The sequence below is a fragment of the Eublepharis macularius genome, chromosome 6 (genome assembly GCF_028583425.1).
Source record: "Eublepharis macularius isolate TG4126 chromosome 6, MPM_Emac_v1.0, whole genome shotgun sequence".
Classification (NCBI taxonomy): domain Eukaryota; kingdom Metazoa; phylum Chordata; class Lepidosauria; order Squamata; family Eublepharidae; genus Eublepharis; species Eublepharis macularius.
The window spans coordinates 23,899,970-23,924,497 of record NC_072795.1 but is presented as its reverse complement, the minus strand read 5'-3'; the positions used below and the strand labels follow the sequence as shown (position 1 = coordinate 23,924,497).

The following is a 24,528-nucleotide window of genomic DNA, read 5'->3' as shown; positions in this document are numbered from 1 at the left end:
GACAAGACCAAGGATGGGCAACATAAAGCTTGTGAGCAAGAGCCAGCCCACATCTGGAAAATATTTCCCCCTCTTTTCCCCGAAAACAATTGGCTTCTAGGTGTGCTTCCATATTTGAATAGCTCACAATTTCTTGGCCCGGGGAAATGAGTCTGGGGGCCCAGTGGGCCAGATGAATCTGTTTCATGTTGCCTACCCCTCTTCCAAATGATATTTGAACTGCTCAGTAACACAGATGTGTATAAAGTATTTTCTTTGGGCGTGCAAAGTGCAATCTCCAAATGCTTTAAGGAAAGAGGTAAATTTGTTAAGTAACACGCTTTATGGCTATACATTTGCCATTGTCCCACTGATTACCACCTAAACCAAGTACAAGATCTTTTATCAATTTTCATAGAAGCAGAGTAGTTATTCTCCAGAATACTGCTCATGCGGTTGAAAGACAAACCCTACTTACTCCTGAGTAAGCTTAATGAACAAAGTGACACTGTTTGGAGGGCAGCCTTCAGCCTAATTCACAACCCCGTTAAACCAGTAAATTCAGATTTTGGCCAGTTTGCTTTCCAGTCCTAAACCAGTATTGGACTTCTTTAAATGCACTGAAATCAATGGACCTAAAGATGCTTGACTGTGTTTTGGATTTGAGACATTCTGTACCAGCAAATGCCACTGAAGTCAACAGTGCTGACATCCAGGTGATTTGTTTAGGATTGGGATTTGTATCTGTTAAAATCCAAGCACTTTTACTTCTCAGATTGAGGTTGAATATTATTAGATTTTGACAATCTTTATGGGTTTAAATAACTCATCACCTATTTGCAAGAGTTTGATTTCAATTTATATTCAACATTTCAAAACTTAGGACTTTCTTCTGGGTGTATTGGACGTTCTCATTTTATGACTTCTGTAGGAGGATGGAGATAAGGGAAGTTTCTTACTACAGAGTGTTAATCTTTAAAAGGTTTAGTTTAAAAATACTTTTTTAGTTTTTAAAAGTTCCACTATGCTATTGGAACTATACTCATTCTAAAATGATTGATGATATTTTGCAATACAAGCAAGCAAAAACCTTTATAATATTCTTATTATGAGAAGAATAGTATTTTCATAATTCTCTATAATATGAAGAGATGTGTTAAATAAATACATATGGTTTTAATATCTAAAAAGACAGGGTATTCCCTGTCTAGGTATTTTTTAAAAAAAAGAGTTGATGATCTACTTTATAGGCACATTGTCTTTGAAACTAGCTTACTACAATGGTTATAACTATCCTCCTTTACCTGGGAGTAAGACTCACTGAAATGAACGGGATTTACTTCCAAGCAAGTACGCAAAGGGCTAAGCTGCTCAACATTCTTTGCTGGAATTAATGTTTTTTCTTTTCTTGGTTCCAAGTTCCGTCTCATCTACACTTTTTGAATTTTAACTCTTGGCATTGTAGGTATCCCGTAACATGTGCTGGATCAAAAAAGGTACCTTTGTTTTATAGCGAATGAAAAAACAGCTAATGTACTGTAAAGCAGTATAAGCTATCTACTTCTATGAGGTGTGCTTACAGTCCTGCTTCCCCTGAGAATTCTGGATACCTTAACATAAAACCATGTACACTTCGCTACCACCTGGAAAGTGAGCTTTTTTACAATTAGGTTGCTAGAACTGTGTACCTTCTTCCTCAGCCTGGCTCTTCAATATTCCAGTTTTCCAGATCTTAAAATTCTGAATATACCAATAAAATACCTACAGCCATTAATGAAGAACACACATTCTATTCACCAAGTAAGAGCTATTTGAAATACATGTTCTCACAGCAGGAGCAAAGTTGTTACAGACCAACAACTAGTACATGTATTGGGGGCAGGGGGGAACAGGTATCAAATATACAGGAGAGTATACAAAGGCAGACACAGACCTCTCCCAGCTCACAAGAAGAAACGTCTAACCACTTGGCTAAAGCTGCTATCAAGTCCAAACGGATTTTATAGTGCAAACTGCATTCCACTGAAACTCGGGTGACAAGATCCCTGAGACAGATCATGAAAGCCAACACCCTGGTGCAAGGGGGGGGGGGGGAAGCAAGCAAGAGACTAATAATTGGAATTCATTATTTGCAAACATCTTGAATTACACACTTTTAAGACTTATTAAACATGACAGGAGATAATAGGACGACGTTGAGAATTTCTGGATCAACTTTATGGGGGGGGGGGTGAGGGGAGTGATCCCCATCCACTCTTAAAAGTCCTTCTCCACTTCCAATCAAATGAAATCTGAGCAGCTCTCGGTATACATGTTTTAACTGCAGCACATTATTCCTGAGCTGTACATCTTAGCAAGGCTTATTTATATAGCAATAAGAAGGAACTCGGCCCTTTTGTAAAGTTGATCCAAAGTGATGAAATCTGACCTTAAACAAGAAATCGGGGGGGGGGGGGGGTGACAGTGGAAAGGAAGCAACTGGTTTTGCCAAAATAAGAGGGCTTAAGAACAGACAACAACAAAAGTTGTTTTCTTTCTCCAGCCATTCATTGATAAAGGCTTTGCCGAACGTTGCAGCTCTCTTATAGAGGGTGGAAACTCAGGGCTCATACCTGCCTTTCATTTCCAGCACTCTAAAGGTGAGTTCAGGCCTTTAGTTCATTAGGCGGGCAGCAGCTCCCTTTCTCTGTTTGCTTGTGAATTTTACAGGTGAGTGGCAGTAATGAGAGGTTAACACAGTTGCTGCTGATCAAGTATCTCTGTCCTTGGCCCCAGCAGTTAATAATATCTCAGTCAATGGAAGAGTTCAGTTGGGTGATGGGCAGGACTCATTTGCCTGTATTCCTCATGGAGAAACAAAGCATAACAACAGAGCTGGCAAATGCTTTGGGTCAGCTATGTTCACCTTGCGTTGAGCACGGCAAAATTTGGGTCCAGTAGCACCTTAAAGACCAACTAGATTCCCAGGGTATGAGCTTTCGAGAGTCAGAGCTCCCTTCGTCAGATTAGATCAGAGCTGTTTAGCGCAGCTCATGACCAAGCAAAGTCTGGATTTGGGTCTCTCAAATCTGAATGCAGACTTAATGCAATCCTAAACAGAGCTACTACCTTTCAAAGCCCATTGACTGCTCAGGACTGAACCATCAGGGCGGTTGACAGGACAGGAATACCTATAACCCACACAAAATCACACCCATACATATCACAATAAGAAAAGCACACCCCTTTCCAGCTCAACTGAGCCATCATTACTCTGTGTATACATACACACATTTGAGCACATGTTAATTCCAGTTTGGTCTCTCTCAGTTTACTATCACCTCTCTCAGGGTGAGACCAGAATAGTGTAGGAAATGTTAACTGCAGGGAAAGTAGTTCAGCTTCAAGGCATGAAGTGACCTTAACTTACACGTACCCTGACCCTAAGTAAAACTTCCAATCCACTGTGGTAATTTCTAGTCCATGCTATGCATGTAAAATACATGAATGTCTCTCTGTGTGTTTGTTGACTGTTTACAAAGATATGAATGACTGTGTGTCTGTTTTTCTTGCTCCCAGCATACCTTGGATAATGTTCTATATAAAGGACAACTAATTTTTGATTTACAGAACTGAAGAACAATCAGTTATATAAATACGGAGCTACAAACACCACAAGATGATGCAGAAATAAATTATTCTCTAGTGACTTTTTTTCAAAAAAAAAAAAGGTTGTTGGCAGGACTGCAGGTGCCATTACTAAATGTAAAAAATGTAAACATTAAAAAGGTAACAATTTCCCTGATGATTGTTCCCAAGTATGTGCGTACATTTGAGCAAATGTTGCACTTTCCAAATATATTTCTCTTTCCATCTGACATACGTATCATTATTTTTAGAACAGTGTCAAGAGGCAGGCTTTGAGCTATTTTCTCCCTTAAATCCACTTGGATTTATTTACTAAAATTTGCTCTTTTTTTCCCCCTAGCCAAGCTTTACTATATGTAAAAATAAATTGAGCACAACGCAGTCATTTCCTTTCTGTGAGCGGCTGTACAATCTCAGGTTGGATCATTTTTCTTTACCAACCAGACTGCAACTTTAGGAATGTATATTTCATTTGCTAATGGCCTTTATTACTTCTTTACTTGAACCATGTGCTCAACAAGGAGGAAAAAAACCAACAACCAATAGGACCCAATGCTTCTGTTTGCTCAGTCTTCTCTGTGTTTTAACACGGATCTTTAAAAGGTCAGGGCTGGAAAGATACCTGACCACCATTTTTTTAAAAAGTTTCATTTAGCTTTGCAATCACCAGCTATCCCGCTTGAGGTAAAACCCGGCAAAACATTGCAAATGTCAGAGCCCGTGAATCTGAATATATAGATGAAAACAATTAGACTGAAAAGGGTTGTTTCTAATTGAAGCTTGGTATCTGCTTATGCCCCCTCTCCTCAGTCATGTCCATGCAATTAAATGAGCTAAAGATAATCTTTAAAACCCAGTTGATTTAATTATTGGGTGAAAAGGAGGAGGGTGGTTACAATGAACAACAGCTATGATTTCACTAATATGAAACATCTTAATGCAAAAAAAAAGAAAGAAAGAAAGAAAATTCATTGGAAGCTTTCATATGCTGAGGTTTGGTTGCTTATATCTAGTGGCATTCATATCTTTAACTGAGCTCTCTTAACTTTAAAAGTTACCACCGTTGCATTTATACGATATTCACAAATTAAGCTGATATTCACCAATTGATACAGACAGAGAAGCAAGGCAGCATGATGTCGTTTCAAAGTGAAACACCCTTTGGTAATTTCTCCAGCTCCATCCCAGAAGTGGTTTTAAAAGAAAACAAGTATAATAAGTATCCCATTTCTCTACAAATGGAACTTTCTAATGCTGCTGTAAATTATAAGGGGAAAAGGGGGTAATAATTTTTGGAAAGGAAATGTTAATAAGTGCAATGATTGGAAAATAGGCTTGAATATCCATTTGTAGCTGACACAAGCAGTATATTGGAGAAGGCATTTTTCACCTTCCCTCGTTGACTTTTGTAACCAAATGGCATTGCAATGAAGTTTTAAACTGAGAATTAGACATCTCATTTAAAACAAGCTTGAAAATACGAGAAGATGAAAAGATTTGCTTCAGAGAAGTATAAAGAATATTTAGAATATGCCTCACTCTGGACATAAAAGTTATAAAAAGATTAATCAAATGGGGGGGGGGAGGAGAAACTCGTCTCTTATCGTGCACTTAAAAATATCAACAACAGCCCTGTTGTTCTGCTTTTTCTTTTTCATATACATATATATAAAACAAACAGATGACACCAATTGGCTGCTATTTTGACATTTTCCCAAGGACATCATAAAGCTCTTAAAAATAAGCCCAGAATATGTTCGCTACATACCTGATTGCTTATTTGACATGCAACAAGGTTGGGCTGAGTATAGCATCCAGCAAATCTGATATACTTGAGCCAGTTACCGACATCTGGCTGACTGGCGTCAATGCAGAATTTCACATTGTAATACTCATCCAAGATCTAGAAAGAAAAAGAATACAAAACAATAAATTGGTTGGGGTTGGCGGCTGGGGTGGTGGTGGTCTGGTGGTGCCACATTGATGAAAAAATACATTACAGCTCTTAAAATAATGAAATGGCTCAAGCTTGTTTTATGGCAAAATATGTTTCTCCAATGAGATCCCCCAAAATAAAAACCCTGATTAGATCAAACAAGCCTGCTAATTAAAGGAACCATCAATCTGCTAGACGCGCACACACCCTCTCCCAGTATGTTTTTCTGTATTCAAAAATGCTGTGAACATTTCACATGCTATATGAACATTTCAATAAAGGAAGCATGTGGCTTCCCTGCTATGCAAAAAAAAAAATGTGATTGTTTTTGTAACGTGAAGTTTTTATCAGGGAATAGATGCATTTCATACATATAGTCTTTTAGCACTTTGAGTATGTGTACTCTGTTTAATGAAGCTTTTCCCTTTCAAAAGTCTATCCACTAAATAAAGTTTAGGTTCTGAGGCATTAATCTTCCCCTTAATGTTCTGTTTATCCCATTCGCATGCAATGCTCAAATCATGCCTCTTTAATCAGAGCAAATTGCAGCGTTTAGATGATAATAATGGGGCCCCTTTTACGCCACACCAAAGAAAATAAATGAAATAAAACACAAACACTTGTTCAAAACATGGCACTGCTTGGCACATTTCCCTAAACAATTTCGGTTATGTGAATAACTAACAAACTTGCTTGGGGTTATATCAAAAAGAACTTGCTATATGAATACTATGAGAAATGTCTAATTGTTATACATATGAGTCATTATCACAATTTTTCTGAGTCCAAGGCTAATCTAAGATTTCAGCCAAGCAGGTCAAAAATATACATTTTAATGATCTGATAAACCAACCAGTTTTGCATAGAAAACTGGTTGGAAGTTGAAACTTTCATAAAATTTGCTCAGATATGTGCATAAAAAGGGGAGGGGGTAGAAAACATTCTGTAAGGGAAGAATTTGAGTATATCTCCAGATAACTTTTTGCCTCTGCGTTGAACACCTTAAAAATCAGGGTACTGTTTATCATTATAGTTAATGAAAACCTAGAAGAAGTTTCCTACTGAAGACTAAACAATCTCGTCTACCAACTTCAAATCAGAAATTAAATGAACTCAGTGGAAAACCTGCTTTATCTTGATCCACCTGAAAGTTCAGTCAAAAACTGGAGGGCCTATTTCCATGGCCCTAGAGCAGGTTTTAGCAAAGAATTCACCCAGCAGTATCATTAGATCATTAACTCCCCAGAAACTTCAAAAGGACACAGGAGAAGGCAAAAGGTAAGAAGTACTTTAAAAAATAAACGCCTCCTGTTTTGTTTTGTTAACCAGCGGGCACTTAAAAGAGCAAACGAAGATGCTGTCCAGTTTTGTTTTATTTACCAAATGAACCAAAAAAAAGGAAAACTACCCAAGAAGAAATCCCTTTAAAGTCAGTTTCATTAGATGACTCTGGGTGTTTGGAGTCTCTACACATGCAGCTTGTGTACATTCTGGCAGTGACTTCACTGTTCTTCAGGACAAAAGTTGACTTGTGAGTTTGTGAAGCACATAAGCGACCCTCTCCTCTCCCCAACTCACAGGGTGAAACCATCCTTGACCCACCTAACCTCATCAACCGATTGGGTTACCAGGAAGAAAAACAAACAGACATTAAAACAAAAAAGGCATTAAAGATCTGACACACAGCAAAGAAACAGGGCCAGAGCCGATCTGATCTGCTTTGGGCCCTTTTCTCAATTGGGAAGAGAAATGCAGGGCAGGATCAGGACTTTAAGCCCTTGCCCTTCCCCCTCTGTGCCCCCTTTGACCCCTTTCTCTCTCTAAGAATTTACTAAGAGATCTCCATTCAAGGTCCAGAAGGTATATTAATCAGTCCTGAAAATCGGGCGTGGGGGTGGAGAAGGGACACGTGGAGAGCTGGGAGGAAAAAGTTTGAGACTCCATGCCTTTATATAATTCGTGCTCCTGTTCACTTCCTTTGGACTCAAAAGTGTCACCGGCGAATTAATCCAGCAACCGAAGTGTAAAGTTCAAGTCCAGGGGGCTGTTTTCTTTTTCCCTCCTACCGCCTTTCTTTTCAGCCGCTTTGAGAATTTCTTGATACGATTTCGGGAAGGGGGGGGGGCGGTCAGGAAAGTGATTTTTCAGATCGTTTCACTTTCTTTCCCTCCCACCCAATCTGATGTCAGGGATGGACATGTTTTGTATGTGCGCGCGCGCGAGCCTGTGTGTGTCACGCCGATTTCTCAAAGATGAAATAAAAGCCATCCCCTGTTCTCTCCGGAGAATTCAACAGGGCAGAAGTTGCCGGCCTGACCTTCGTCCGCCTCAACTAAACCTGAAGTTAAAAGGACAACGGTGCCAGCGCTCGCCTACGGCTCCCTGTCTTTTAATTCCTTTGTTTTAAGAACAGTCTCCAGAATAACAGACTTGCAATTGCAGCTTCCCTGTTCTTTTTCTCTGAGAGTAGGAGATTTGGTAAACTCAGATACTTACAACTCCATGTATCTGAGGAAGGGAGCTTTCACTCTGGAAAGCTCACACCCTGGGAATTTAGTGGGTCTCTAAGGTGCTACCGGACCCAGTTTGGGAAAGTAACCTTTTCCTGAGCTCCCAACTCGAGCAAGATTCTAGAGCTCAGCCAGATAGTTTCAGGTGAATAACCGCCTCAACTAGCTACACCTTTCCCGGGACAGAAGGGCAGACCGCCCCCTCCCCGGACACGCACCTCTCAGCGCCTTATCCCCCGGCCCCAGAAACAGTCGCCTGCGCAGGCTGCAGAGCAGGAACTTTATTGGAACTCGGGCGTAAAGCTAAAGATCAGCTTAGTCAATTTCGCCGCCTGTGAAATCTACAAAGGAGCCCAGGAAGAGGAGCCAGGGAGGGAAGGAGGGAGGGGGGAAGCGTCCGGGCCACATGGAAACACGCACTTTGGGGTTGTTATGACTAGTTGGCTTCAGCGACCGTCTGGCTGCGGCTCATCTTACCTTGCCGAGCTCGAATCCTCAGCTCCGCCGTTTCCCCCAAAACAAAACAAATATCTTCCGGGGAGGGGGCAAAACTTGGATAGGGCGTCGGGAAAAACCAATCTCCCCAAGGCAATCAATCCTTCAAGCAGTTGCCAGCAACATCTCCAGAAGAGGCGATCCTCCAGCGCCGCCCCCGCCCGGGCACACGCAGCCCCCACACCCGAAGCTCGCTTGCCGCCGCTCTCCAGAGAAGAGTGTCGATGAAACCTGGCGGAGTCCCGCAGGCTGGGCTTCCTGACTTGCCTCTCGGAGCGTCCGATTTCCTTCTCCGGCATTTGCGGGGGGGGGGGGGGGCGGTAGAGACGAACTTTCCTCACTCGAAAACTTCGCCGGATCCTCGGGCGGAGAAGGGAGGGGTGCTGGGATCAGACTGCCCTCCCCCCCCATCCTTTCCCCCAGGAAGAAAAGGGACTGGACGGCGCTGATGCGGCAGCTTTAATTGTCCCCCATTGATGGGGAGATGGCGTGTTAATGTCTTCCCCTCGCCTCGCTTGCCCTCCGGGTGCCTGGGGGGGTTGGCGGCGTGTGTGAGTCAAGAAAAGTTCTGCGGGGGGGGGGGAAAGAGAGGGGAAAAAACTTCCTTTTGCTCTTCTCTCCGCTGCTTGCTCACAAGGGAGGAGGGGGGAGTGTGTGTGAGCCGAGAGAGACGAGATTCTTGCCCCCCCCCCCCTCCGTTGCAAAGCCCTGTCCTGAGAGCCCCTTTCCCAGTCTGGGAGAGAGGGACCCCCCTCCCTGCAAGCCCCGTGCCCCCTTCTTCTTCTTCCTCTGTCCCCTCCCCTCCTCTCTCGCCTTGCAACCAGCCAGCGTTTCTAGCGCAGGGACTGTCTCTTTAATGAGAAGGATCTCTCCGGCCAGCAGTGGAGAGGAGGAGACGAGGGAGTGGGCTGAGAGAGAGAGAGAGAGAGAGAGAGAGCAGGGGGGGGGGGGAAGAGGTATCTGTTCCCCTCCCCACCTCTCTTTTTTGCCTTCACCCAAGCGATCGGAAGCCAGACGGAGGGTCCCCTTTCAGTCAATGGTTAAAGTGACAGCAGCCTCCTCTGGCGAGAGAGGTCACAAGAAGGTCGCCCCGACAGAAGTCCCGGCCGGGCCAGCCTGATTAAGGATGCGCCCGTCCCCTGGAAGCATGTCAGTTTCAGCCGTGGAATCGGCGGCCGGCCAATGGGGAGATCTCCGAGGGGAGGAATTTGGGGGGGGGGGGTTGGAATCCCCTCAATCTCTTTTGCTTTCCCAGAGCAGGGGAAAGGGGTGGGGGGTGGGGGAAGCTGGGAACGACACCCTCCCCGCGCGCCTCATCTGGCTGCCCCAAGTGGACTCCGGTTTTATTTTGCGGCTCTCCCACTTGATCTGGGGAAATGTTTATTTAAGAAGAGCTTTGCACAAATCAGCGGCTATTTTTTTAAAAAAACATAAAAGAAAAGCAGTAGCAGTAATGAATGGAGATGAAGTCGAGAATGCTAATAACTGATTTAAAAGAAAAAAATCAAAAGGGGGTTGCCTAAATGGATCGCACGCAACCTAAATTGGGTAGTTTTAAAAATATATACACAGAGTATTTTCCCCCTCTAGGCAAAAGACAGATGAAGGGAAGGTTACACTTTTCCGATCGGTGTTTCATTATAATTTTTTCCACCTAGAGAGCGTCCCCAGCAATCGGCCTTTTTCGCCAGTTTTCTAAATGTTCATAAAACATTTTTTTAAAAAGAAAAGATAGGGAGGCGCGTGTGAATGCAAGCAACGGGGCTTGGTACAAATAACATCACTAGAAGAACCGAAGTTAGCCCCTTCGGATTATGAGATTTTGGTAGCACATTTCTGAGACAGGGTTTTAAACAGCCAGAAAGCTAAAGCTTTCCTGGGGCAATCCTACAAAGACATTTTTTTCGCTCTTTCAGAGACAATTGCTTAAAACGATCTCGTATGGAACACGATAGCCACTCTTTTTGAGATACTTTCCTAAACAAAAGCGGCATTTAAAGAAAAGGGTGGTAGCTAGAGCTCGATTCGTCTATATTTGAAATGCATGCAGTGACTGGAAGTGGGGTGCAGAGATCGGATTAATTTAGGACCGAATATTCTCTCCTTGTCCCCCCCCCCCCCAATACACGCTACCTAACGCCTGGCAACTATCTTCTTGGACCTGCGTTTGAAATACAGTGACCGGCAACGCAAACCGGTAAACCCGAGTAAAGTGGCGGAAGAAAGTTGTGCGCCACAGCAAAGCAACCCAGAGCCGGCGCCCTTTAAACCACCCGTTGCGGTGACGCGCACAAAAGCGAACGCGAAAGGAGGCCCGTGGGAAAGGGACAGGGCCGGTTTGGATGCATAGCCGCGTCCGGTAACAGGCGCCTCGGCATCTCGAGCAGGGAACCTGAACTTCGTCCGCCCGCATCCGATCCAAAGTGCCGCCACTCTCACCTTTGCAAAAGTGCAAATCTAAATCTCACTCTATAGATTAGGAGGGGAGGAGAAAGAGAGGGGAGGGAGGAGGGGTCATCGGGAGCCGCCGAAGAAAGTGACAAAAGATGGTGATTAATTCGTCTCCGGGGCCTGTTATCTGTGACATTGAACTGTTATTTCAGATAATGGCTATTGTTCCACCCCCTGCCCGGCAGTTGTAAACGGAGCCAGGGCCAAAAACCCCTTTGCGGAGAGAATCTCGCAGACAACCCCCAGCCTGCGAACCTCCTTCGCCCCCCGATTCCTCATCCTTTCTCACCGATTTCCTGCCCGAGCTCAATCGGGAGCTATTGCTAGTGCCCCCCCCCGCCTCCCGTCGTCTTCTTCTTCCCCCTCCTTTCCCCCTTCTTCTTCTTTTTTTTAATTTAGCCATAAATTGGAGCAGCCCGGGCTATGAGCTGTTCTATTTTCTTCCTGTCAGGATGAGGGATTTGTTTTATGATGCATTGTGTATTAAATACAAGTAATCTGGGAAACTGATTGCCGGAGCTCGCACCGGCCCGATCGCTGGTCCTGATACGAAGCTTCCTCTCCCGCCGCGCACCTTTTCTCTGCTTTTCGAAACAAAGCCGCGGAGAAAAGGAGGAAACGTCTTGATCGCCTTAATAAACAAAAGTGCGCGGGTTGGTGCAAACCCTGCCTAAATAACGATGCCACAGAGGGAGGGAAAGTTGCACACGCATTGCACAAACCTTCATTTCTTTTCCTGGTTTTGGTGGGAACGGGAAGAGCTTGCAGAGCGCCTGGCCGGTAGATGGCGTTGCGCGCTGGTGTTAAACCCGCTCGAGCGGAGGCGCAGAGCCATCGATTTACTGGTCCTTCTTAAAGACGAGACCGGATTAAATCCGAAAGGACGTCCAGAGACTGATGTGAATAGATGCAAACCGAAGGTCCAAAGCTATGCGAAGCCACCTCCTCCAGTTTGCAAGATCTGAGCAAGGCTGTTAATGATGGGACCTTTTGGAGGTCTCACCATAACTCAGAAGTAACTTAATGGGCACATGGCACATACACACCCATCCATGCTGCGGCGAAGACGCTGGCCGAATGGAAGGGCGTCAGCCTGCTGCTTCTCAAGGGTGCAATCCAGAGCCGTTGCTACTGCTTTGGATTGCACCGAAGGAGTGCTCTCTGTTGGGCTTGCTCTGCCTATTTTCTATCTCATCTTCCTTTCTCAGGAGCTCAGCTTCACAGGAGCCCTGGAAGGTTGGCTAGGATGGATTATCATGCCAGATGTGCCCCTAAGATGTACAGCCGAGATGCAACCAATCAATCTATGAATTTAGCAGGGGTGGGCTGGTTATTCTGCAAATGCTTGGCAGCTTCTGCTTGCATTGAATCTTGGTGGTAAACAGAGTTAGCCTTCGAATGATGTGTGGAACAACCCCACAGCTTTGGGGGGGGGTGTATAAGCACAGGGGGTTGTGCCACTGCTAACTTCTGAAGTGTGGCGAAATAAGCCATCGACCACACTTACTTCTAGATCAGCATGCTTAGGATTGCTTTAGGAATAAATTTTGGATTTCCAACCTGGGACATTTCATATGAGGATTAAAGTGGTCCTGGCATTGTTTAAGATCAAGAATGTTAGGTATTAAGGCTACTGAGGCAAGTGGGTTGGTGATTATCACTCACATAGGGGGCAATGTGGAACAAGGAACAGAGGCAGAAATAAGGCACCAGTGGGCAGAACAAGGAGCAAAGAGGAGAGAGGGGCAAAATAGGGAAGGAAAACTCCATGCCAGCATTAGAAGAAGGTGCTGAGTGCAGCATGGAGCCCGTTGGCGTCAGGTCTCAAGAGTGATGCAATCACAGCCGCCAAAGAAAGGTAAGTTGGGCACCTGAGTGTCTGTCCTGCCCCTTTCTTGCAGGTAATATTTTAAAGCTGGCCCAGAGGCCTTTGGGGAATGGCAAGTGCTGAAGTTCTCTTGTCCTTCAGCTCTTAACCTGAGGATTATTGCCTGGAGCTAGGAGGAAGATCTGCTGGTAGAGAACGAGAGAGACGCCCAAAGCACACATTCCACTGGACGCTTGATTGCCATGGGGACTTGTGGCCACAAGGCAACTGCGAGTTCCCTATGGGATCTCAATTCTGAAGCACTGCAAGAACCCAATTCTGATGGGGACCATGCCATGGGGAGAAGTTCCAGCCTTTGCCTCATGCCTTTTCCCAGACCCCCAACAGAGCTGCACGTACACTGCATGCTTGCACACGAAGCCCCCCTACATGGCAAAAGCACCCCTTAGGGCTGTTTTGAGTTGGAAAAACAGCACAGGGTGGGGGAGGTTAGAGCGCCCCCCCTGGGCCACTCCCCCTCCCTCCGGGGCCATTTTGCTGTGGCTTTACTGACCCAAAAGCAGGCGCCAGCTTGACAGTGGCGTGTTCACACACAAACAGCACTCATCCTCAGCACCGTGTGGACAGGAGCATATTAACCCATGGCCAGGCCCCTAGGCTTTCAGGTATTTCAGGACCCCTCTGGCACTACAGATTAAAGAGGTGTGTGTGTGTGTGTAAATATATATGTACACATATGCTGTGGCACAGAGTGCAAAGTGCCTTTAACCACTGGAGCCCTCGGGTGCAGGTAACAGTACCTCAGCAAAAAATATTGATGGGCCAGGGCACCTAGGCTTCAACCTAGTCAGCCTTATGAATAATACAGTCCTGTGTGTGAATGATAGTACATTGGCCCAGTGGCCTGAGCACAGCAGAGCAGTAAGAGACCAAACAGAAGTCTAGAAGGATGGACAGAATAATGGCTGTTCTAGGGAATAGATGACTCTGGGAACTGTGTTAGCCCCAGGCTGCTCTGACTAGCCCTTCTTTCTACTCCTTGTGCATAGAAGGCATTATCTGTTTGCTATATTACCCTGTTGTCACTATATTATTTTCTGCTGATGTGATAGTATTTTTCTGCACTGTACTGGCATTCTGTACCAGGTCTAATATTCTGTGCGTGTTTCAGATTTCTGTAACCCTAGTCTGATTACACTGCTTATTAGAAGTCTCATCCTATTGATTGCATTGCCTTAACCACTGTGTAATGCACCTTGAGTCTCAGTGAGAAATGTGGACTATAAATACACCAAATAAATAAATAACTTATAGCAAACATTCAAATAGCTATTTCTCCTTCTTTCTCTTCCATTTCACTGTTTACTGTATTCCTTTTTTCACTTTTCAAGCTGAGCTGCTTATAATTCACGGCAGTCAAAAGATACAATTCGGACAACAGTCAGTGTGGACTGGCTCTCTCTCCTTGTGTCCCTTTCCTTCTTGATGGCATCGAGGAAGCTCTGAGGGCAGGGAATGACGACCGAAGCCCTCACACCAAGCCTTCTGCTGACCTGGCTTCCATTGCTGCAGCTTCTAGTTCTAGTTTAGGTGCACCAAGACAGAAGAGCAAGCAAAGGCACAGAGACATGATTAGGGACTGAACTCAAAATGGGGGATCTCCTGCCCTTGATCTGCAGCCTCCCTCCAAAGTTGAATCTCACCATTGTTTGGAAGCAAACCATGAGATTCCTTCTTCTGGGTATGTTCTGGGGCAGCGGCAGCATGGGGGAGTGAGACAAACTGCTGAAAATCTGAATCACCAATGAGATCAATGTTTCTCATGTTTCTGATAGCCAAGTCAGACTTTTCTTCAGAATTAAAATTGGAGGCACGGTTTACATTCACAGACTCAAACATCTTGGTAGGGTGTACAGTATTGGAACTTTTGGCTCATCACCAAAGAACCTGTCTCCTATATATGTCCCTAAAAGAGCAATCCCAAGAAGAGTTACTCCAGTCTTAGCCCATTGAAATCAATGGATTTCAGACTGGAGTCACTGTCCTTAGGATTGCGCTATAAGTCACGGTCCTGACCCTGCCTCCTCTGAGGTGCCTCTACCTGGTCTCTGCATCGAGAATGACTGAATCATCCGACCTCAACTGGATGCAAATGTGGCAGAATTACCCATATCCAGTGGACAGAACAGATCAGTAAATCATGCAGAGAGGCATCAGGCAGCCTGTTCTCCAGACAGGTAGTTTGGGTTTGCAAGAGATGTTATCATCACATTTTAATTCATTTCTTGGCATGGCAGTGTGTTCTGCCAAACTTTTTTGGGTTTGTAACTGATACCATCAAAGTCTATTGGAGGGTCTTCCTGCTTCATGGAGCTGACAGACGTGTTAAAAACAGGAAGAAGTTCCAAAATTAGAATTTTGGACAGCAGGGTTTCTTCATCGCCAGAACCAGGGGCATATGAATCCCTTCCTGAGAAATGTTGTATTAGTACTCTGTTGAACTTCTTATGACTAATACAAGGTGCCTCTTATTACTGCCAGAAGCTTATTAATGCAAGAAGCTACAAGAAACTGGTTCCAGGTAACAGAAGGATTTGTGTACTGAAGTAATGAAGAGGACCAGGGGTTAGAGTGTCACACTAGCCTCTGGGGGAACCAGGTTTGAATCCCCACTCTGCCATGGAAACTCACTGGCAGATCATGGGCCAGTCGCACACTGGCAGCCTAACCTACCTCACAGGGTTGTTATGAGGATAAGAAGGAAGAGATGAGAACAACGTAAGCCACTTTCAGTCTCCACTGGGGAGAAAGTCAGAGTATAAGTGAAGTAAATACATAAATAAGCCAATATCATTAGCCTCAGAGGAGTTAGCCGTGTTAGTCTGTAGTAGCAAAATAGTGAAGAATCCAGTAGCTCCTTTAAGACTAACCATTTATTGTAGCATAAGCTTTCAAGAGCCACAGATCTCTTCGTCAGATGCATGCAATATTATGCTACAATAAAGTTGGTTAGACTTAAAGGTGCTACTGGATTCTTCACTATTTTTTAATGTTGTTAGCTGCCCTGAGCCCATCTGTGAGGAGGGTGGGGTATAAATTGAATAAAATAAATAAATAAATAAATAAATACTGGACACTTTACTATCTTTAGCCTAAAATTTTACCACTTGTAGTAGTAGTAGTGGTGGTGGTGGTGGTGGTGGTGGTGGTGGTGGTAGTAGTACTGCCTTGGCTCCCTGCTCTTTCCTTAGATCAAAGATCTCTTTGTTTAAAGATAAGAGGAAGATGTGTGAGTAGATGAGTGTTTTGCAAATTGCCATATACCTATTCTATTTGAAATTCACTTTTGAGATGTTATCAGAGAGATATCCATTGCTCCCTTTCTTCCATTCCTGGCTTTCCCTCTGTTGTCCTCCCACACTGCTGGAATTGTTATTTTAAGCTCAAATAGGCAGAGGTCTGTCTGTTCAGTGGAGAGCTCTTTATACTGATAATTATGTTTTTAAAAAGGCATCAATGATGGCAGCGTCCAGGCCAGAACTCTTTACCTAGATACTATAAAACCAAGAGCTTTGAAGTAATTGTTACAATAATAGAACTTAGCGTCAGAATACTGGTTTAGAGCATTCCAAATGGGCCACATACATGATTTTGTTATTGTCCTTATAACAAGCCTACGTGGCAGGCCAGTTTCATTATCCTTGTATTGCAGATGTGAGGATGATGCTGAAAGATTGTGACTTGCCTAAGGACACCTACTGAATTCAGGGCACAGGTGAGAAATCTGGGGATGTCCTAATGTGGGGTTGGCTGATCTCCTAAAGAGGAGCAGTAAAGATATGCACTGCACAGCTCAGTTTTACCTCTGCTTTTTGAAAGAGATCCTTGATTCATCATTATCTTTGATCTCCAGGATTTGTTCAGGGTTCTGAAGTTTGCCAGGAAAGCCGTCGGCTGTGTAATCCCTCAGGTTTTTTTTTAAGCAATTGTTTATTTAAAATAAGCCTCCATAACAGAAGTGGCAGTAAGGCATAAGTACTGCAGTCTGCTAGCTATTCCCACCAGAATGTAAACTGATGCCTCTTTTAAGCCTTTAAACTTCATGGCTGTCCCAGAAGTAAAAGTTCCTCTAATGGAGACCCTATGGGCATGGCGCATTCCAGCACATCATTAAAGCAAAAAGGAAAAGCAGCCCAGGCAAAGCCAGATGAAATAACTGCACTGTCCACTTTTAATAGGCTTCCTGGGGAGGACAGCCACTCTGCAAGCGGACAGCGTTGAAAGGGGAAGGGGGTGCTGGTGGAATCAGACCAAGTAGCTGGTAGCAGGGCTGTTGCTTCTTCTAATACCGTAATCGCTGGATAACAAGCTCCCCCTTAAGTCTTACAGCTATGTTTTTGGGGGGAGGCAAAGCTAATTCATAAACTAAACTTCTAGGTGAGAGTTCAAGAAAGAAAGAAAGAAAGAAAGAAAGAAAGAAAGAAAGAAAGAAAGAAAGAAAGAAAGAAAGAAAGAAAGAAAGAAAGAAAGAAAGAAAGAAAGAAAGAAAGAAAGAAAGAAAGAAAGAAAGAAAGAAAGAAAGAAAGAAAGAAAGAAAGAAAGAAAGATTACTAGTTTGGTTGCATGTTAGCTAATTTGATTTTTAAATGTTATTGGCAGGTTCTTTTTAAAAGACAAAAATAAAAACCAAATATTAGCAGACTTTCCCTTATATTAGTTGCACATGTTTAAAATGAGACAAAAAATATCTCCTAGGGAACAGAAAAACCTGCACGACTCAATTTTATATTTACACACCCCACCCATTCTTTTTAAGAAATTGTAACTAGAAAAACCTTACCGGATTCCTTTCTCTACACAGCCCCAAAGACATTGGAAGAAGGGATAAAATTATAGAGTTTCTTTCTTTTTTTCTTTTTAACTAAAAAGGGGGGGCGGAATCTCCCTTGGTCTGGAAATGGGCCCGACTGAAAGCATGTTAATCTCCACCTCAGTAATTTGGTTCTTCTGGAGAAGACAGAAGCCCCTGCTGCTGTGCCCTGCACTTCATAAATCACATCTTTATGTGGACAAGGTCAGGGCACCTAACAGCTCAGACATGGGCCCTTTGCAGTGGCTCGAAGGGCTCCGGCATGTTTATTCTCTCGCTCAGATCTCCGAGGAGTAATCCAGCACGCTTCTAATTACTTTTGATTATTTTCATTTGCTAGGGTCAGTCTGGGCTCTGCCAGGACGGCTGGAGGCTTGATTTCCTACAACATCTTTTTCAGGACAGTGGTGTAGGCTTTCAACATTAGCACCCCATTATTGTCCAGGAATCCAATATGCTAGAAATGATCAGATCTGGCTATTGCCCTTGATGATTTCTTGCCAACTGGCTGCTCCCCTGACTCAATTAAATTCCGAACGAACTAGTGGATTTAGTACTGCTTTGGGTTCTGGTCTGTCTAAGTTTTAAGCAGCAGTGCATAATAATCTTTAGCCTGACAATCTAAAGCAAATACTTATTTTCGTTTTAGAGGGAGGTGACTTTTTGGAGTGTCAATAAAGTGAGCCTGGAGGTCTTAAAAAGCCCCACTTTGGGGGGAAAATAATTTTGTTTTGCTTTTCACATAATAGAAATGGTCTTAATTCAGGAACGATGACCTCATACAATTAGAAAGTGTTAATTAAAAAAATAATAAATCAGTGCTCTGGAGTAAGTGTTTTGTGGATGGCAGGAAGCATTTCTCTTAGAATTAGTTTATTTCAGTAGTCTCCTGACAGTCTCATTAAGAAATACAGTTTTTTAAAAAAAATGTTTTTCATTTTTCTTCTCCGGGTGTAACCCTTTTAACGCTTAAATGATCATCTAACAAGTATCATGACCAAAGGATCTGCATATTGTTTTTATAGTTATCCTAGAAACACACATGTGTAAACAAGGATTTATACAGTGATATTCCTTTTTGACGGGCATCCGACAGAGCTACTCTGTCAGCTGCAGATACATGTGTTCTAGTTCAACAAACATTAAACAGCCATGCAACTGAGAGGAGAGGATTGGTACCAGCCACAATTCCTTCTTCTTAGACAGAAAAGTCTTCCTCAGTGCCACCTGCCTGAAAACTGTGGCCAAAGAATCGCATAAATAGTTCTGCATATCCAAAGAGCCCGGGGCCTTGTGCCTTCACAACTCAACAAGAGGTGCCACCTGAAGTTCTTGCCCCAGCCACAAAGTGCCCCCCAATCAGACAGTGAATGCTTTTCCTTTCCTGATTCCCCAGGTGGCCTTCACCACAACATAGCAAGATGCACATGCCCAATATGGCTTCCCAAATGCATGAGCCATGTGAGACTTCAGGATGCCCAACTGGCCTTGGTGGCACGGCATGCTGTGCTTAAAGATGCCTGGGAGCACAAAGAAGGCAAAATTGTTATAACAACATCCAGGGCTTTTTTTCTGGGAAAAGAGGTGGTGGAACTCAGTGGGTTGCCCTTGGAGAAAATGGTCACATGGCTGGTGGCCCCGCCCCCTGATCTCCAGACAGAGGGGAGTTGAGATTGCTCTCCGCACCACGGCATGGAGGGCAATCTAAACTCCCCTCTGTCTAGAGATCAGGGGGCGGGGCCACCAGCCATGTGACCATTTTCAAGAGGTTCCGGAACTCCGTTCCACCGCATTCCAGCTGAAAAAAAGCCCTGACAACAATATTCAATTTATAACAACAACAACAACAACAACAACATTCGATTTATATACTGCCCTTCAGGACAACTTAATGCCCACTCAGAGCAGTTTACAAACTATATTATTATTATCCCCACAACAAAACACCCTGTGAGGTGGGTGGGGCTGAGAGACCTCCAGAGAACCGTGACTAGCCCAAGGTCACCCAGCCGGCTTCAAGTGGAGGAGGGAGGAGAATCAAGCCCAGCTCTCCAGATTAGAGTCCCGCACTCTTAACTACTACACCAAACTGGCTTACATACCATCTTTCAGAACAACTTAACACCCTCCCCCAATGGTTTACAAAGTGTGTTATTTATTTATTATTAAAGTGTTATTTATTTATGTCATTTATAGTATACCTTTCTTACTGAGACTCAAGGCAGATTACACAGTATGAGCTTAGTACAATCAGTATTTACATTTCAATACAGTAACAAGGACATTTCCATAAACAATTTCGTAGGGTAAATAGATACAAGTTTAAAAGACATAGTATTAGCAAGAATCCAATAGAGTAGATAAAATACTGAAACAGAACATAATCAATTCTAGGACTAACATTAGACAACATAGAGCACTGGTGGTACATAGGAGTACATATTTAAAGCAGAAGATAATATGTAAGGCAATATAGTGATGAAGTCTATGGTCCCTAACTCATTAGCGAAGCATCTGAGACCCCATCCCTACAATACAGCCCTCCCATTTGAGTAAAAAGCCTTTTTGAATAGTTCGGGTTTGCATCGTTTATGGAAAGCCTGGAGAGTGGGGGCTCTTCTGACTTCCTTAGGCAGGTCTTTCCACAGGATAGGGGCCACCACAGAGAAAGCCTGTGTACAGGTTGCTGTTGACTTCACCCGTGTGCAGCCTGGCACCTGCAGGAGACCCTGTTAAGATAAGCAAAGCTGACATGGAGGAACATAGGAATTGAGGCGGTCCCATAGGTATGCCGGACCAAAGCCATGAAGAACTTTGTATGTAATAATCAATACCTTGAACTGAGCATGGTAACTGATGGGTAGCCAATGGAGCGACTGTAGGATGGGAATGATGTTCATGCTCCTGCTCACTCCTGATAACAGTCGAGATGCAGCATTTTGCACTAACTGGAGCCTCCTAGTTAACTTAGATGGGAGACCTATGTATAGGGCATTACAATAGTAAAGTCTTGATGTTACCATAGCATGGATCTAAGTGGCCAGGTCAGCCATGTCAAGATAAGAAGCCATCTTCCAGGCTAGAGTGAGGTTGTAGAAAGCATTTTTTGCCACTGCCTTAACTTGTTTTTCTAGTAATAATGCTGGATCCAGTGTAACCCCTAGGCTCTTAACTGAGTCTGCAAGGGTCAGACAAACTCCATTGGAAGTGGGGAGTACAATGTCTTCAAGATCTCTGCCTTCCCAACAAGCATCACTTCAGTCTTTCCTGGATTCAATTTCAATTTGTTGTTTTTCAACCATTTCACCATGGCTGTCAGGAAGCGATCCAAGTTTTGTATTGCATCTTGTGGATAGCAAGATATAGAGTTGGGTGTCATCTGCAAACTGATGACATCTAACTCCATAGCTGCAAATGAGTTATCCTAAAGGTTTTACATAGAGGCCTCCTGACAATCACCCTGTGAGGCGGGCAGGGCTGAGAGAAGCTGTGAATGACCCAAGGTTGCCCAGCTGACTTCAAGTGGAGGAGTGGGGAATCAAACTCAGTTCTCCAGATTAGAGTCCCGTCACTCTTAACCATACAATAAGGTGGTGTCCCGACGAGCCGCACTGCTACTTCTTGTATTGGATGACTCTATGTTAGGTTCCCCAGTGCCCACTTTATGAGGACTTGCCATGCAACAGGACATCTCATAAGTCTCTAAACTATTTTCCTGACCTCCAATCTATATTTCTGGAAGAACACATTATCTTCCCTCCCTAGGGATGAAGCTATACTGGTACATTAAACAACTAGGTAGTTGTTATTGGGGTAGCATGTCTAGGGGTTAGGGATCTGGGAGACCCAGGTTCAAATCTCCATTAATAACAACAACAACATTCAATTTATATACTGCCCTTCAGGACAACTTAATACCCACTCAGAGCAGTTTATTATTATCCTTACGACAATCATCCTGTGAGGCGAGTGGGGCTGAGAGAGCTCCAAGAAGCTGTGACTGACCCAAGATCACCCAGCTGTTTTCAAGTGGAGGAGTGGGAAATCAAACCCAGTTATCCAGATTACAGTCCTGCTGCTCTTAACCATTCTGCCATGAGGTTTGCTAGGTAACCTTAGGCTAGTCACTTTCTCTCAGCCTAACCTACCTCACAAGGCTGTAGTGAGAAAGAGACAATGAGGTACACTGCCCTGCCCAACCTCCTTGGAGCAGGATACAATGCACTGAAGAAACAAAATACAATAAATCTCATTGTGAGATTTACTGTAAACATGGCTGTGTCAATCAGTTTCAAGCTCATAGCCAAAGAAAAATATAAACTTGGATTTCCTAGATCATGTCCTATATCAAACCTTCAGAATCTACAAATCACATTTGATTTTCAAGTCATAGTCAACTGTCAAGCAAAGCAATTCTAATCAATATAAGTAAGATCAGCATTGCACGTTAAAATTCGAGAAGAATTTCTCACAATATAGAAATGTAGGAGCACGTTGCTACAAAAAAATGGAGTGCTGACAAAGCAATTGTGAGGAGTGGCTGACCACTGTCACTCAATTCCTAATGTAGTTCAGTTTTTAACTAAATGTCCAGTAACAAGCCTAGGCACCTGTGGCTTTTATTTGGCTTAAAAAACATTTATCACCTAATAAAAGTCAAGCACTTGTTTTAGAATGTTCAGGTGTTCGTTTTAACATTTCAGGTGTACTCCCTAACGTTTCAGGGTGGGTTTTTTTCTCCCTTTAAATTTGTAAACTTCTTTAATGCAAAGTTTTCTGAGAAAATTCATAGTACCTCCTTGGAGTGCGTGAAAGAAACACAAGATAAATTCAAATCTCCTTTGTTTTCTCTAGATCCATCACAAATAAACACAGCCATATTTAAGCTGATGCGATTGAAAGTGATCATAACTAGGCATTCAACCAGAAGCCAGATGAAATTTGATTTTTTTAAGCTCCACACAAAAAAAGTGGTTGACTAACATTGTTCCTGATGAATCAACTCGTCATCACGGGGAGAAAGAGGCATCCAATTTGGTTCTTATGGAAAGAGATCTAATTACAATGATTAATTCTTCTACTTACTGGCCTAAGACTTGATAGAAACCTCGCTAAGGGCAAAATAAGGATCAGAGCAGGCTGCAGAATTATTACTGCAAAGCCAAGTTGTGACAATGGTGCTAAATATCATTTCTGTTTGGAGATGAATTATATATGGGATTGCGTGCTCAAGGTCTGTTGGGTCACAATAAATGGACTCAAACCTTATTAACAAGGCATTCATTACAGAGCCAGCGTAATGAAGTGGTTACACTAGTGGTGGTGGTGGTGGAAGGTGCCGTCAAGTGGTAACTGACATAGCGACCTGCGGGAGTTTCAAGGCAAGAGATTAACACTGGTGGTTTGCTGTCGCTTGCCTTCAAAGCCTTCTTTGAAGGTCTCCCATCCAATTACTAACCAAGGCCCACCCTGCTTAGCTTCCAAGATCTGATGAGATCAGGCTGTCTAGGCTATCTATAATAAATAATAATAATAACAACAATAACAATAATAATAATAATAATAATGCCCACTCAGAGTGGTTTACAAAGTATATTATTTTTATCCCCACAATAATCACCCTGTGAGGTGGGTGGGGCTGAGAGAGCTCTGAGAAGCTATGACTGACCCAAGGTCACCCAGCTGGCTTCAAGTGGAGGAGAGGGGAATCAAACCCGGTTCTCCAGATTAGAGTCCCACACTCTTAACTACTACACTAAACTGACTCTCTAGTTTGGGGTTTTAGACTAATACCAGGTTCAAATTCTTACTCAGCCATGAAGTTCACTGGATGGTCTTGGGTCTGTCATTCTCTCTCTCAGGCTAACCTACCTCTCAGGTTTGTTGTGAGGATAAAATATGGGGAAGAAAGAACCATGTAATGCCCTTGGAAGATGAGTGAATAAAAATGACATAAGAATCCTATTAGCTAGCTATAAATCCAGAGTGGAGCCCAGACCAACCCTGTTGCAACACAAGCCCAATTTTGATAGCACCAGTTTAGCACCACCACAACAGTGAAGGCTTCAATTTCGTATAGGCATACTTGAAAGTAAATCCAGTTGATGACAGGAATGGAGTAAAATATGCACAGTATGAAGCTGTGCTGTGAAGGGTATTGAAATCTTGTCCTTGCTATGAACTCACCTAGGAAAGCCACTCTTGCCTCTGATCAATGCAAGCAACAATTTATGTGTTGTAATACCTGCCTATCTCATAGGGCTGTTTTAAGGAGAACCATAATAAAATTTATGAAGGACTAGGAACACTCTAAAGCAGTGATCTTTAACCTCCCCAGGTAGGCTTGCCATCCTCCAGGTGATGGCTGGAGATCTCCTGGAATTAGAACTGATCTCCAGCCAACAGAGATCAGCTCCCCTGGGGAAAATTGCAGCTTCGGAGGGTGGACTTTATGGTATTATATCCTGCAGAGGCCCCTCCCTTCCACAAACCCACCCTCTCCAGGTTCCAATTCCCAAATCTCAAGGAATTTCCCAACCTGGACCTGGCAACCATATTCCCAGGGCTGGATTCCCAGGAGCAGCATGGAACCAACCAACTAAGCTGCAAGCATATGACAGGAAGTCATGTGATGCCACAGTCATGTGACAGGAAGAACAGGAGCCAGAGAGGAACCTACCACTGAATGATCTCGTTTGTGTGCGCAAAGTGTGGGAACAGATGTAACGCCCTTGGTTTTCAAGTATGTGTGCTTAGCAGCAGGTCCTTCCAAAAGGCGACAAAAATAGCAACTTTGCAGGGACTTGCAACCCAGCAGATTGTGGCGCCCTGT

The 24,528-nt window shown here is 43.7% G+C and overlaps 1 protein-coding gene across 6 annotated transcripts in view; it reads right to left on the bottom strand.

The window, feature by feature from the left end:
• MECOM (MDS1 and EVI1 complex locus) overlaps positions 1 to 24,528 on the bottom strand; it is a 362,312-nt gene that overhangs the window by 79,141 nt on the left and 258,643 nt on the right. For all 6 annotated transcript variants that reach the window (XM_054982632.1, XM_054982634.1, XM_054982633.1 and 3 more), the window contains exon 2: positions 5,375 to 5,509. The gene's annotated coding sequence lies outside the window, so the exon portion shown is untranslated. The remainder of the gene's footprint in view (positions 1 to 5,374; positions 5,510 to 24,528) is intronic.